General features: G+C 45.2%; 1 non-coding gene across 1 annotated transcript; it reads right to left on the bottom strand.

Annotated features, from left to right (window-relative positions):
- Window positions 1-3,874: 3,874 nt before the first annotated feature.
- Window positions 3,875-3,951, bottom strand: TRNAM-CAU (transfer RNA methionine (anticodon CAU)). The gene has a single exon. It is a non-coding gene; the product is annotated as a tRNA-Met (tRNA).
- Window positions 3,952-16,239: the final 12,288 nt, after the last annotated feature.

The following is a 16,239-nucleotide window of genomic DNA, read 5'->3' as shown; positions in this document are numbered from 1 at the left end:
CCCCGAGGTGATGCCTGGGGACATGAAGGACAAGCCACTCATGTCCCCAAGGCTCACCCCGAGGGAGAGATCAGGCAACTCCTCCTGACGCCCCCATGCCTCGCTAGCAAAAGGAGCAGCACGAGGGGCTGCCTGATCAGCAGGCCCCGCAGAAGTGCCAGCAAAGACCCCTGCCTGCCGCACCTTAGAAGGGGGCGCCCCGTCAGCCGCCTCAATAAAGAGACCCTTGCGGACACTCTTTATTGCACCACTCCGGCCAGAGGTCGGAGTGGTGGAAGGTCGACCCAAGACAGGCCTCTTCTCAGGTGGGGGGAAGGACGCTTCCTTCCCCCTCTCACTCCCCTCCACCCCTCTGGTTTTCTGTAGGGCCTTTCCCCCAGGGCCCCTAGCCTGACCTTCCTTCTTCCCACTCATGTTCCCTTGGACAAACTTTTCCTACTAACTGTCTGTAATCTAAGAGACAGGGAAATTTGAGGCCCTACCACTAACTGCCCTAACACTTGTTTCTAAGGAAACCTTGAAACTTATAAAACCCTCCCACCAGCTACCTGTTTAGTTTTTTTAGACCCTAAGCTGACCTAACTTCTATGGAGTTTTCCTGTTCTCTCTCTCTCTCTCTCTCTCTCCTTTTTTTTTTTTTGTTAAACTAAAGGAACCTGTCTGGTCCTAGCTAAGTTTAACTGTCCCTACCTAACCTACAGCAGGGAAAAATTAGGGAAAAAAAAACCTTTTTAGACTTTCAAAGTGTTTTAAACTACCTGAGTGTTACTAGCTAGAAGGAAGGCTGGAGCAGATTTGTGCACCAAGCCCCCACCTGATCTGCTAAGAAGAACCCCTAAACCTGTTGGCCTCTAAATCAATTCCTGTCTCTACCAGGAAAGCTGGCCTTCAATAAGGCACAGCCCCTGCTGGTTTAAATGTTTTTTTAACTATCAAGAAAATACAATTTTAACCTAAAACCCAAATCACTGTTCTCTTATAAAAATCCTATCTGGCTACTTAGGAAAGAAACTATCTATTCTAAAAAATTATTTGCACTTTATAATTTCTCCTAACACTATGGATTTTACTGCCTATTTAAAGGGTCACTAATTGGACACCCCAAGAAGAACGCAGCAATTCCCCCCAGGAAGGAAACAAACAATCCCCAAAACACCAACCAGCTGCCAGCCACCCAGGGCACTCTCCCAAAGGTGGCAACCAAGCAAAAGTGGCCCTGCAAGGCCCTAACTGCTAAATCAAACCAAGCCTAGCCTAGGCCAACCAAACAGCTTCTGCAAACAACCAGCAGCCACCCAGGGCACTCCCCCAAGGGTGTCCACCAAGAAAAACTTGCCCCGCAGGGCCCTAACCAAACAAGCTAACTCTACCAAAGAAACAGCTCCCAACAAACAAGCAGCAGCCACCCAGGGCACTCCCCCAAAGGTGGCTGGCAAAAACTGGCCCTGCAAGGCCCTAAGCTAAACCAACCTAACAAACACAACCTAACAAACTAAACTAAACTAAAGAACAAACTAAACTAAAACTAGCCCCCCACCAAAAAAACACCTACACACCTATCAAACAACCAGCTGCCACCCAGGGCACGAAGCCCAAAGGTGGCAACTGAGGAAATCTGTAGAAAAAAACCCAAAACAACCAACCCCCCCCCAAAAAAAAACAATCAGAAACAAGGCAAGGCAACTTTAAAATACAAGCCCCAACCCCCACCCCCAAAATACTTTAACAAAAAACAACACAGCAAACAGTTAACACAATGAACAGCAAACACAATTCCCCAACCCCCCCAGGCCCCCACCCACAGAAACCCAAAGGCAAAAAACTTTTGAAAAGAGGAGAGAGAGAGGGGGGGGGGGGGGGAGAGAGAGAGGGGAAAATAGAGAAAAATAGAAAAGCAGAAGAAAAAAACCCCTAAAACAAACTATTGCTGTCTTGTCCAGCGCAGAGTCCACAGCCAGGTCCAGAAGTCCACCCAGGAGAGGAGGCAGGCAGGCAGGGCAGGCAGGCTGCTCAACCAAGCAGAGCTTAGGAGTCAGCCAGCCAGCCAGAGCTCAAAGTGAGCTCCAGCAAGCAGCCCCTTGCTTTAAGTAGCCTCCTCCCGGGCAGGCTACAAAGCAAGGGGATTTAAAAATAAAAAGTCTTCTGTGAGTGGCCAGAATGCCTGAGCTGAAAAGCTACAGGCATTCTGATTGGCCACTCACTCCCCCCCTCCCCCCCGCCGCCATTTTAGGCGGCAAAAAAATACTGTTTGAAAAAAAAAAAAAAGCCAAACAGCAGAGAGGCTTCAGGCAACGGCTGCCTGAAGCCTCCGACTCATGCCGAATCGATTCGGGCCTGCCGAATCGATTCGGCCCGAATCGCCGAATCTCGCCGATTCGGACCGCTAGGGGCGCCAGAGGTCCGATTCGGACCGTTTCTGGCTCGGAAACGCCCGAATCGGCCCCGATTCGGCCGATTCGGGCGTTTCCGAATCCGAATCGCCCATCCTTAGTCTGGACCAAGGTCGTCCAGCTGGCTGCATGTGAAGAAGTGGGGAATCAAACCCAGTTCATCAGATTAGAGTCTGCTGCTCTTAACCACTACACCATGCAGGTTCCCAGATGGGAAAAGACTTTCTCTCAGGCACACCAGATTAATCTTAGACTTGTTCAATGAACACCACTTTTCCTGTTTTGGGTAGAAGAACTTTGGCCTAAAGTTATTACAGTTCATTGTTAGATTGATTGTGAAGACAAAGTGCTACTATCTGAAAGAGGTTAGCAACATCTGACTTACAAAGCTCACCTGATAGTTATGATTTATATGAGAGGCAACTGTGATCTACACAGAGAGAAAAATCAAATGAATGTAATTTGGGGTGGCAGGAGCCTCATAAATCAATTTCATGAAAAGAGCCTGGCAATAGTGGCCAGGCTGGAGGAGAAGTGTCTTTAGGAATCAGCACAGCAGAACTATCTGAGACCTACTCAATAAGTCATTTTGACTTTCAGGCCTGGAGGGATGAAGAGACCTGCAGCCTGTTGTTCCAGAACCACACTTGCCACTGGGGCTCTTTCACATACCAGAAAAGTTTTTAAATGCTGGGTTATATCTAGATGGTACAACAATTTAGAAATACTGTATGAAGGATCATTCATTGGAATGGTCCTCCTTAGCAGGAATATATGCATACTAGAAATAAAGCCCGCTGTAGTGTTAATACAGCGGGCTCTAGAGCCTGGTCCCCCCCATCGTCCCCATAGGGCCCCCCCACCAGGGATGATCGTCTGCAGGTCTTGCGGAGGGCCCCTCCCCAGCAGCGACCATCTGCAGCCTTCTCCCGGCCGCTGGAGAGGCCGCGCCGTGTCTTCGATGCTCCAGCGGCCGGGAGAAGGCCGAGCGTCTCCCCCCCCCCCCGCAGCCATCAGAGGCCTTCTCCTGGCTGCTGGAGCGGCCGTGCCACGTCTTTGACGCGGTGAGGCCGCTCCTGCGGGCGGAAGAAGCAGGAGGAGGAGTTCGGCAGCCAGAAGACTCAACGCGTCGGCTGCTAGGTCAGTGTGCGCAGTGAGTCTCCGGCCGGGGGGAAGCAGCCAATGGGGATCCACGTGATTGGCTGGGCAGGCCTGGATGGACCCTCGGAGGGCCCAATCAGGAGCCGCGAAGCGGCTCCTGATTAGGCCCTCCGAGTTTTTATCCCGGACAGGGCCTGCCCTAACTCCTCCCCACTTGCCCTTACTCCTTTATTCCTCCGCTCCTCCGGAGCAGGAGGTTTAAAGATTGTTCTTTGTGGATGATGTCTCAGCCACAAGTCTGCTGAGTTACACTCATACTGGAAGAAGGTCTCTAGAGTCTCTGGCAGAAGTGTTTCACATTACCAGCTTCCAGATTTTTAAACTGGAGATGCCAGGGATTGAACCTGGAACCTTCTGCATATGAAGCAGATATTCTGCCACTGAACCACAGCCCTTCTCCAGTATTCTTTGGGAAACTGAGGGACCAGAACAACACTCATATCCAAACATTTTCAGTTTTTATTGAATATCACAAATCACTGCAGTAAGCTATATTAATAAACTGCATTACATATAAATATTCAAGACAGTTTGATTATTAACTAACTGCATGTCTGTACTATGTTCTCATTTCTTAATTATAGCATAAAATTTTATTTTACACTATATTTTATTTTGCACTATATTTTTATTATAAACATTTCTTGATTTTTATTAAACAAATATGATCTCAGTCACTGAATTCAAGATGTTTGAAATTAATTTCCATGATGCTAGACTTTTATGTTGCCTGTATAAATTCATCTGTGGGTGTATGCTTTTCAGTTTATATACAAAATGTGCAGAAATAATATAAGTAAATAAAGCTGATAAATTTAAAATAATTGTGCTTAGTGTATGTGCTTCTGAGAATAGAAAGTCATAGGGACTCCTACCTGGGATGGCCGTTGTCTTCTACTGAGTACACAGCTTTGGGAGGGATGCACATGGAGCGCTGAGGGAGGCAGCGGTGAGGCACCCACCTAGCCAGCCAGATCAGCCAAATCAACCCTGGAAATCAATGGGGTGACAGATGTCAGAGCCAGATCGACCTCACATCTGATCATAGGGACTAAAATGCATGGAGACTCTCAGGGGTATTATGCACTGGAGAAAACCTTGCAAATACTCTGCAGAAAAAGCCTTAATGGCCTTTATGCATGGCGGCAGCTACTGCAAGCTGCCACCATGCCATTGTGGTGGGGCAGGATGCCCAGCTGTTCCCCATGTATGCAGGGGGTGGGGCATACTGGGCTGCCCCGGCATAGTGCGTGCGCTGAATGCCGGGGACAGGAGGTAAGCCAGAGTGGTGGGGGGAGGTTTGGATGGCCCGGGGGGAGTGGAGGGCCCAGGCGCCCTCCGCATGCCCAGGTGGGGGCAGGGGGTCACCCCTGCCAGCTCTGGGGCTCTACGGAGCCTGCAAGGGTGTGCAGTGTCCCTACAGGGATACCGTAGGGTCGGGGCTGTGCGAGCCGACAGGCCTGGTGCTGGCAATTATGCACAGCACCAGCCCACCGCAGCCCTGGCTTACCCAGGAAGCTACAGAAGATCCCACATTTGCTTAACGCGGGCCTTCCGTAGCCCTGGGCCAGGAGGTGCCCTGGCTGGAGGCGGCAGTACATTGGCCCATGAGCAAGCATTATCGGTGATGTTTCCTGAAGCGCTGCTACCGCCAACATGGGCATTATGGCCCATGCATAAGGGGCATTCATGGTTTCTGCATGTGGCACCATTTTCCCCACACAAGCCCTACTGCCGCATTTTTGATTCTGCAGGGCACTCATCCTTCATGGTAGTGAGCATGCATTTTCTGTATTGTTTCATCACAGAATTGTAAACTTGCTTTGCTACAACGTTTTTCTTTACTCCGGATCCAGGGATGACTTTTTTTGCATGCATAAACATGACCGTGCTTTTTCTCTTCTACCCTGTATTATCATATGTCAATGTGTGAACAGAAATCCCCTTTCTGTTTGTAGCCCCTCATCCATAAATGGGAGCTTGAGATGCTCCTTGTTCAGTGCAGACCCTCAGTGCCATCATAACTGTTTCAAATGCATAATTGTTTACTATGTTCTACTCTGATATAAAAAAAAACCCCAACAATGCAGTATCAGCACACATGCATAAAGGGAAATGTTTTAAAAGGGGGCAATTTAAAAGGGTCAATGAACTGACTTCGGTGAAAAATGATAAGTAAATAATACCCCTTAAGTTTGCTGAATGAGTACACACGTTTGTTGATTATGAGGAAGACAATTCTGTTGCTGTTGAAGATGCTACATGTACTAAAAATTTCTAAACACAGTCTGAAAATGATTAGAACTAAGTTAGGTACTCCAATAGCAGAAGGGAGCATATCCAAGGAAACATCATTACAGGTGATATAACTGCTGAAGAAAGGCTCAGTAGAAACAAAAGAGCCAGGAGGGAACCCACAGTTTCTCTGCATGTTTATTTAAAATTTCCTCCTATTAAGGTAGCTGTGCAAGTTACATAGATGGGTATCATCCATCACACTACTCAAGGTCAAGGTTACAGCCATAAGTTAGAGATACTATGCTCTGTGGCTACCATTTGTCTATATTATAAATTTCACTATATTCAGATATTTCAGCATGGTGTAGTGGTTAAGAGTGGCAGCTTCCAATCTGGTGAGCCAGGTTTGATTCCTTGCTCCTCCACATGCAGCCAGCTGGTTGACCTTGGGCTAGTCACATCCTGATAGAGCTGTTCTCTATCCCACCTACCTCACAAGATGTCTGCTGTGGGGAGAGGAAGGGAAGGAGTTTGTAAGCTACTCTTCTTGTTGTTCATGGGAAAATGTTATCAGAGCTCAGATTAGAGGAAGGGGCTGGAGGCCATGGCCTCCTACCTTTTGTGATGATCTACTTACCTATTGTTTTTATATAGCTATGGGAAGGGGGAACAGCAGCATGGTATAGCCTGAGCCTAATAGATCTAGGAAGCTAAGAAGGATCAGTACTTGGATGGAAGTTCACCACAGAAGACTTTGCAGAGTCAAACAGAGGTAAACCAATTCTGCTTCTCACTTGCCCTGAAAGCCAAGCGGCTTACTGAAGTCACTGTAAGTCAGCTGTGACTTTAGGGCACTTAAATACAAGAATATATGTATACCTATAGTAATTGAATCATGACCATTAACTGCTCAAGTAACCCTAATTAGAATAATTATTTTATGTCTCTTTAATTCAGTGATCCAAAATACACCAGGAGTATATACACAGTGGGCTTAGATAACTAAAGTGTTCTAACTCACTGCAATATCATTGCAATCTTATCATTGCAATCCTCTCGCACAGCAATGTAGACTCAGTTAATGAAGCATTTTTGTGGTGTGGGATATAACTATATTGTGGAATTCCACTTAGAGGGCCTGGGGTAGAATAGAACTCTGAGGCTATTAGATAGGTTTATTTTTAAACAACCCAAACAAAGGAATGTCCAGAAAGAATTTTTAAAAGATGAGTAATCCGAAACATGACCTCCAGAGAGGTCCAGAGGGAGAAATTAGTGTCTGCAGATGATTAATATATTTTAAGGAACAGAGGCATCAATTACTAGGCAGATTCCAAGGCAAGAGCATTTGTATTCTAGCACACTAGTGGCTTCTCATCAAAGGGGCTCTGTGCTAGGGAGGGAAAACCCTCCATGTAGGGAAAGACAGGTGCTGCTCACTAAATTGCTGCTGCCTGTTTGGACAAAGGCAAGTCTTAATTACAGACTGGGCATAGAAGGCTCTGCCTGCCTTTAAAAGAGGTCAGCACCTTGGACAATTTTGAATCAAAATCCTTTCAGTGCTTACAATGTTTGGCCATTCCTGGCCTAGATTATGAAAAGCTAGGTCTTCACCATCTTTCCCCTCTAAATTAGAATCCATGCTATTACCTCTTGCTTTTTAAATAATTAGTTGCCTTATACATCTTTGCTAGATGTACTATATGGAAGCTTCCCTTAAAAAAATAAGAGGGGTTCTTTTCTCAGTGTCTGAAAGTGTCCATGTGTGTTCCTCTCCCACTACTACTAGCCCAGCACTACTATGAGGAGACACCAAAAGAATCAGTTGCTCTAGAGTCAGGTTTACCATCCTCCACATGGGCACTGGACTCTGGAGGTCTCTTGGAATTAAAATGGATCTTCCAATGACAGAGATCAGTTCCCCCTGAGAAAATGGCAGCTTTGGGGGAAGGATTCCATGGCATTACATCCCTATTGAGCCCACTCCTCAACTTCTACTCTCCCTAGGAACTACTTCCAAATCTCCAGGAATTTCCCAAGATGGATTGCCAACACTAACTAGAGTGGAGCCAGTCTTAAAACTTTAGCTAGCTGTTACAGAATCACACAAACCTTCCAATCCTGCTCACTGCTTTTAATAATGGGGGGAAACACTTGGGTAGGGAGAAGTAGGAGGAACATTAACCCTTTCTCAACTGTTCAAGGGCCTCAGAAATCATTCCCTTTCTCAGACATGGGCTTGCAAGGTAAATAAACATTTGCAACCTTTTGGTGGAAAGACACAGATGGGAGCATTTGGAGAAGAGTGAACAAGAAAGGTTACATCAAGTGTGGACTGAGTTATTAAGATGAGTCAGGACAAGCTGTGTTAAACTACCTTATTCAGCCTGGTGGGCACATGAGAGATGGCCTTTTCAGTGGCAGTCCCACAGCCTATGCATTGAGGTGCACCTTGTCCTCTTACTGTAGGGATGCCAGCCTCCAAGTGGGATGTGGGAATTCCCTGGCTGCCAGTAGCTCTCCAGTACATTGGCCCATGAGGAAACTTTACAGAGAATTCAAGGGCATAACCCACAGCATAGGGTATCTGAATGCAGTTGCCTGTGAGAAGAATGGGGAAAAGGGGAGGTTCACCCAGTTGCCAGCTTCCATTTCCTACTGCTGAACAAATGCAAAGGGATCTGTAGGAGTCATTGGCTTGTACAGTCCTTGAGGGGCTTGCTTATTTATTAATTATTTCTATACCACCCTCCCATCAGGATCAGGGCAGTTAAAACCAAATGTAGGAATAATACAGTGCAATTCATAACATCAACAACAATAACAGTGAGTTGCATAACTGAAGGCAATACATATTGTAACATTTCTCATAACAACAATAACGTTCTAACCATCATTCTGTAGGTTGGTCAGTTTGGGTTCAGATCATGGGGGGGGTGTCTGGGGGCCCAGTGGATGTTGTTGAATCAGTCGGCCTCAACTGAGTGCCAGGTGGAAGAGCTCCCTTTTGCAGGCCCTGCGGAACTGTGGGAATTTACATCCGCCCACCCACACAAGATGTTTTCCTGTGGGTATGGATAACCAGCAGCCATCCTAAGCATCAGGCATACTGATCACATTATTATATATGGATGAATACATACAGCCCTAAACCACAAGAAGTATAGTCTACATTATTCTGATTCGTGATCACATTTAACCTACTCATTCATTCACTCATTGTCTTTGGGGAAATGCACATTCATAAGTCTTTATGTCATGGTGTCTGGCAGATTATATCTCCAGTTCCATGTGGGAATTCGGGCCTAGTTTAAATGAGCTCAGGCTGCAAAATGAAGTTGAAAAATGTAGTGTTCAGCTGGCTCTGCACACAATGCAATCCACCTATTAAAAATGAAACCGAGTGATTCAATGGTACTGCAAATGACAACCTGAATTCATTTAATTTCACTGCGAAATATATAAATCTACTGAAGTGTCAAAGGTAATATTTATGAAGCACTGACTTAAGAATCACTTAAATACTTTAGAGAGCTTGTTTCTGTTTAAAATGATTCATCCACATCAACTTGGATGTTGAAGTAAACCTTTCAGCAGGCTACAAAGTAGGCTTGTGGCGGTCAAATTGCAGGACTTATTTAGAATACATGTACCCCACTTTAAAGAGCCTCTTGTGGCACAGAGTGGTAAGGCAGCAGACATGCAGTCTGAAGCTCTGCCCATGAGGCTGGGAGTTCAATCCCAGCATCCGGGCTCAAGGTTGACTCAGCCTTCCATCCTTCCGAGGTCGGTAAAATGAGTACCCAGCTTGCTGCTGGGGGGTAAATGGGAATGACTGGGGAAGGCACTGGCAAATCACCCCGTATTGAGTCTGCCATGAAAACGCTGGAGGGCATCACCCCAAGGGTCAGACATGACCCGGTGCTTGCACAGGGGATACCTTTACCTTTACCCCACTTTAATTGCCAAATCCCCCTTCTTAACTGCTAGCAGATTGCACACTTTTGACGAACTATCACGGAGCATTTGTGTTCTGTTGCTGTAATTTAAGGTTTTTACAGGCATCAGTTTACTCCTATGTCCCTTATCATTCATTAGTATATGCCATGTCAGCCATCATTTTGATAGCAGTGAAATATTTCTGCTTAATTGTCGTACAAGCAGAAAACAGCACTCGTCCAAGAAGAATGAAAACGTTTAGTTTTCTATAGAATATCCTGCTCTAGAGAGCCACAAAGAACCCCTACTCCACAAACACAGAATAAAAGAGCATTCAACGTGGGTCACAATAATGCAGACAGCTTATCTTCCTTTGTCCATCAGAAGAGCAGGACCAACTTTCAGCAGCATAGTTTACCAGTGATTAACAAACAGGTACAATTTGGCTTATTAATAAAACTCATCAAGTCTTGTCAGGAACTATCCAGGAGTGAAACAGCAGGGAAAGAGATTTCGTGATATTCCATTTCCTCTAAGCAGCAGAGCACGAGAGAGTGAGAGAGCTCTTATTGGTACTCATCTGTCCAATCTCTGGTGCAAAAATACCAGTGCACTTGAGGGCAATTTCAGGAAATGCAGGAAGAGATGACAGCATCCATCTTCCAGCACTGAGCACATTTCAGAGAACAAGAAGCTGCAATGGCTGGCACCTAGATTCATTTTCCCATGGGTAATAACTAGATTGCCAGACCCTGTCCATGTGCCACTGCAGCCTTCACTGATGGAAGCAAGGAGTGTTTTATAGAAAGACAAATGTAGCATCAGTTCAGACTGCATCCTAAAACGGATAGTTTTCACTATAATTTCTGTACACTCACAAGAAAGAGTGCTGAGTGCCTGCAATGCACCATAACCTCCAAAGCAGACCTGGCAGTGTTTCACGCTTTTACCATTGCTGCTTCTTACCATTGCCCCTTTCTGAAATGGAGGGCCGCTAGTTAGACCTTCTCTTTTGCAGCCTACAGCAGCTCCTGCATCATTTCACTATCTCTCTCAAATTCCCACAGTAATAGTTAATCGAGTACTTGCTTCAATTATCTGTATTACATTAACAAATCTTTAAAAGACAGAAATAGCAAAGTTCGGAAGCCTCCTTGAGAAAATGTAACAAAAGGTGCTAGAAATAAATTTCAGTACAAAATCTGCCACTGGGGCAACAGTGCTCAGTACCATTCCCAGCCCAGGTTTGTGTCTGAATTCTGACTGGCTATCTGCTTTCAAGCCAAGTCCTACCACAGTCTGCTTCTCCTTTACCCAGGGCACCACCACCTATTAGATCCAATGGCTCGCATAAAGTCATCAGGACAGAAGCCTTGCAAAGATCATCAATTTAATATAAATCTCACACACTGCCATGACATTTTCATTTGTGTAGCAACAGGAGCCCATTATGCTATGACAGTGTCCTTGCTGATAAACTCAGTAAAAGAGCAGTGAGTGGAACACTTCTGAGCAAGCCATTGTGGAGATGGGTATTTTTATCTGCAGCAGCAATCAGGTTTGCAACAGAAGAACAGGCAAAAGTAAACAGGGCCTTCAAACAGAAATGGTGGGGATATTGTGGGATTTACCCAGACAATGTTATTAATAATGGTATCATTATTAATTTGACCTTGATGTTCTCACGCTTTAGAATAACACTCACAGCCAATGCAAAGTGTCATTAATTAGGAAGGAAAGAAGCTGTCTGGTGCTCCAAAGCTTAATAAAGGACTAAGGACGGATGAATATGCTCTTTTTCATTTCTTTTTTGTTTCCATATGTTATCACTGAACAATTTTCGTCTGTCAAACTCCATTGCTAGTATTCATGACTGGTTTGTTTCTTGTATGCATTTTGTGCAATTTTATGCAATTCATACTGTAGTTATATTTATAGTGTAGTATATAGAAAAGTACTGTCCAAATTGCATAGAATTACACAAAATGTATGTGCATTTGTAAGTACAAATGCGTAATGCATAATGCTAATTTACTGACACAAAATTTTTATACATACATACATACACATATAATGGTAAACTTTAGTGAGAAGAAACACCATGGCATGAAAAGAAAAGTTTGATTCACAAACAGAATAAAAGTAAAGAGGTTTGAATCAATCCAGTAATACTGAAACGTATGGTGGCAACTCTAGGAAAGATGCTGTGCACTCAAGTGATTATGCCACCCCTAGTCCTGTTTGGAGCAACTCACTGTCTTCCAGCCCTCTTTGTTATCCCATGTCACTCTACTCTATAGCAAAATGATGAGGTTTATGTTGATATAACAAGTAATTAGCTCACACACACACTTGGCTCAGTGAAGCCATATCCCTTACCTGCACATTGCCTGCTGTTTGACTCTTGTGTTTTTGGTGCCAGTCAAGCTTGCCTATACAGTGCACTCAGCCCACACTGTATCTGGACCCATACTAGCTGGATCTGTTTCTAAGCTGTTTGCTAAACTTATCAGCCCAAAACTGTGTAACATTGTCAACGTTTAACTCAAAGCAGTATAGATATTTATATGTTGTGGTTATTTTCTCACTTACCTATTTTAGTTACGGTATATGTGGAATTTTTTATGTGGAAATACATCTTATACCATGTTCAGGGCCTGAGAGAAATGGAAATGATTACAGACATGATGTGCATCCATCCCACCCACTCATCCCCTGTCACAGAGTGGCACTCACTACCCCATGGCAGGCAGCAGTGGCAGAGATTGGAGAGAGTGAGCACAGCTGAGTGCTTGCAGCAGAGAGGGGAGAGAGTAAGGGGAGGCAGGCCCACCATGATTTCCCCCCGGAGGCCTGCGTGAGCAGCAATGGGAGATGTGGGTGGGCGGTGGCAGTGGAAGCAGCTGCAATTCCCCACAATAGCTTTCTCCTCCCTTCCTCTCCCCTATTCACAAGCCTCAGGACAGCAACTGCTGCCACTTCCAATCAAGGGGCCACTGAAGGCATAAACACAGCCTCTTCCATGATGGCCTCTATGAGCTAAACCAGCCCCAGTGTCCAGGAGGGCAACATATGTGTCAGGGCAGGGGCAGAGTGGCTGCCTGGCTGCCTACTGCCTGGGCCAGAGTACAGCTCATCTCTGAGATGCAGGTGCTGCATTCACTCCCTTCTGGATCAGAGTGGCTGCCTGATTTCCCACCACCTGGGCCAGAGTGCAGGAAAGGCCCGGCCCAAATGCCGCTCCCGTGCCTTGGAGCTGAGCCACACTCTCGCCCAGGTTGCAGGCAGCCAGGCAGCCACCAGCCCCAAAGTCCAGGAGGGCAGTGTGTGTGGTGGGCCAGGGCTGAGTGGCCTCCTGGCTTCCCACCACCTGGGCCAGTGTAGCTGAGCTTTGAGGCATGGGTGCCACATTCGGGCCCCTTCTGCACTCTAGCCGCAAAAGTAAGTACACACAAGACAAAGTGGATTGTGTGTGCGTGTGTGCATGCAAGACCAAATTAAAAAGGTCACCAGCTGTCACCCTAAAGACTAGGAACATTTATGAGCTTTTGTGTCACCTGCTGTCACTTCCTCAGTTATGCAGAGGGAACATAAGTAAGGGTTCTTGTTAAAGGGAAGATTACAGGGGGAGAGGAAGTGAGGTGGGTGAGAAATCAATCCTGAGCATTTAAAGAGTAAATGGCTAGGAACAGGATTGTTTCTGTGGCTGTGGTCCCAGAAAGACTACGCTTGGCATAGAGCCCTGCGGAATAACAATGGCTTCCTGCCGCCTGGCCCACAGTGCAGGAGCAGCATTTTTCCACATAGACTGCAACAATCTCGTTCTCATTAATTTTATCTTTGTTTTCTGTTGTCTTAATGAATCTGATATTTAAGTGATCTAGGATTCCTGATATGTCTTCAAATATTCTATTGAGCAGATGAGCCACTTTAGCTGGAGGAACACTTCAAACTTGGTTGAGCAGAAAGCTAGGAGATAGGCAAATTTCTCTAAATGCCTTGCTGAACCACTAGTGATTAGATAAGCAGCCTCCAACATGCTTGACCAATGCAACACTAATTTCTCTTCACTCCATTTCATTGGCGGTTATTCCAAAATTTTCACAGACTTTTGGGGCATTTGGATCTTTGGTGGAATAGTCTTACTCTAGATTGCAGGCCTTGTTCCTTCTGAATCTAGTGTTTCCCCACACCCGGAGAGGCTTTTCTCTCTCCTTGTACAATTGCTGTTGCCACCTGACCCTTGTAGAAATTGGAATTTCTTGTAGGAATTGGCCACTGGGAATATCAGGGCTTCTAGCTTCTTTTCCAAGTTCTGAGGCTTAGGCTGTGCCTCTCCCACTGCCCAGCACCTAGTTACCACAAAGACCACTTATTGCCTTTTGCAGCACTAAGGGAATGGCCACTTGCCAACTCATTGACCTCCCCTTTCTCCTGATGCTCCTTTTAAAATAGTGTGTCTATGTGGCACAGAGAACCACTACCAGGATCAAAAGTTACAAAGTAGTTATTTAAAAGACAATTTCCACAACTATAGTTTTAGCATAGCACCAGATTGAGCAAGGGATTGAGTGCAGGGAAAAGCCTTCAGAAGGGACAAATCTTGTTCTGGCTTCCTCCCTTTCCCTGACTACTCCTGCTTCCTTGGGAGAGAGGGAGAATGACAAAAATAAAAGCTCCCCCTTCCAGTAAAACAGAAAAAAATCTTGAACCTATAACACTTTCAAAAAGATCTGGGTAACAAAACTGTCCTAACAAAATTCTGGATTCAAAATTATTATGAAATATTTAGAAATGTATGACCCTAGTTTTTACATTACAGTTAGAGAAATATATGGTTGTGCCCCACATTGTTTCAAAAACTTAGAAACAGAAGAATCATGTGACAGGAGCAAAAGAACCATATTACTGATATCCATGATACAGCCTTCAATCCTGGGGTGATTCCTGATGTATTATTTTGCCCCTCATACATGAATCAGCCATTCTTGTGGTACTGAAGCTATTTGGTAAGCAACCACAAAACAGCAATCACAGTGATCTTATAATTTATATAAGCCTGTAGTTCCTGGGAAAAAAACACCAAGTTCCTGAGATAAACTAATAGAGGCAGTCCCCCCTCTGCCTTTCCTGGGGTTAATTCAGTAGCAGTGTGCCTGGAGGAGAAGGCAAGCAAAGAAAAGCACAGCCTAGAGAGATCATGCCAACAACTCCTGAAGGAAACACCAAGCATCTAAGAAAAATATGTTGGGGCCATCCCTTCGTCTGCTTTCCTACATCTTCAGAATGTGTGTCTTCTGGCAAAGCAAGAGAAATACCCCTTCCAGGGAACTTTTGCTATCAGCCCCTAGGAATACAATGGTTGGACACAATTTTAACTTTTTTCTTGTGGTAGTTGATTTTTGTTGTCTTTTTATCCTTTCAAATATTAACTTGTAAAAAAAACTTGTCTTAACAATAAGGTTGCCAGGCTGAGCTTGGTAAACAGTGGAGGGTTGGGGGCAGAGAAATGATGGGGATGTGACGGTACAATGTGATGACACCATTCCAGAAAAAAACACAGAAGTGTCAGGAGTATATCTAGGCATTTCTGGAAAGTCAATAGTAAAGCTACAGAGTTTCCAGTGTTTGCTAGAGCTACCAGCATAGCTTCCAGGTTTCCCCCAGAAGTTATGTCATCACACTCAAAACGCCTGTCTTTTAAAATTATTATTAAGAAAGAGGAGCTCTGGGCAGTGGATGCTTTGTCCCATCCAAGGAGTTGGCAGGCCTGCTTCACAGACATGCAGTACCTTAAACAGCTATAACATCAGTAACCGGATGAAATAAATAGGTGGTAGCAGCTATGAAGCCATTATGTGAAGCCCACTGAAAGAGCTCCCACATTCTTTGACAGTACACATCCTGTAGGATAGGGGTAGTCAGCCTGTGGTCCCCCAGATGTCCATGGATGACAATTCCCATGAGCCCCTGCCAGCGTTTGCTGGCAGGGGCTCATGGGAATTGTCGTCCATGGACATCTGGAGGACCACAGGTTGACTACCCCTGCTGTAGGACATAGTCCAGAGCCTTCTTTTCTCATTTTCTTACTTATTCCAAGTTCTTACTTTCTTTTGTCCCATGCTTTCTTTAGTTTGTGCTGTTCATTCCTTTGGACCTTTTAATTTACCAGTTGCTTTGATTTATCATTCTCCTTGCTGTTCATCCTTCTGTTCAGACTTTGCCTCCAGCCTCACCATTAAGTTTAAACTTCTTCTTCTTCTAAGTGTCTTCCCTGCCTCCCCTTCTTATTTATCTTTGTTGCCTTATGTCTGTTATTTTCCTTCTCAGCTTCTCTGTTCAGCAAATAGCAATCTTACTAAGTTGCTGCTCCCTGGTGCTCCTCTTCATGCTTCCTCCCTCACAGTCCTCGTCCCCAAATGGTACGCCTTCACTGGAGAGATGTGACAAGCCTCCTGTAATAAATTATTAAAAACTCATCTCCTCTCTTGCATTTCATTTTGATGATAGT

This window comes from Paroedura picta, chromosome 8 (assembly GCF_049243985.1).
Source record: "Paroedura picta isolate Pp20150507F chromosome 8, Ppicta_v3.0, whole genome shotgun sequence".
In the NCBI taxonomy this organism is placed as follows: Eukaryota; Metazoa; Chordata; class Lepidosauria; order Squamata; family Gekkonidae; genus Paroedura; species Paroedura picta.
This window is presented reverse-complemented; position numbering and strand designations above follow the sequence as displayed.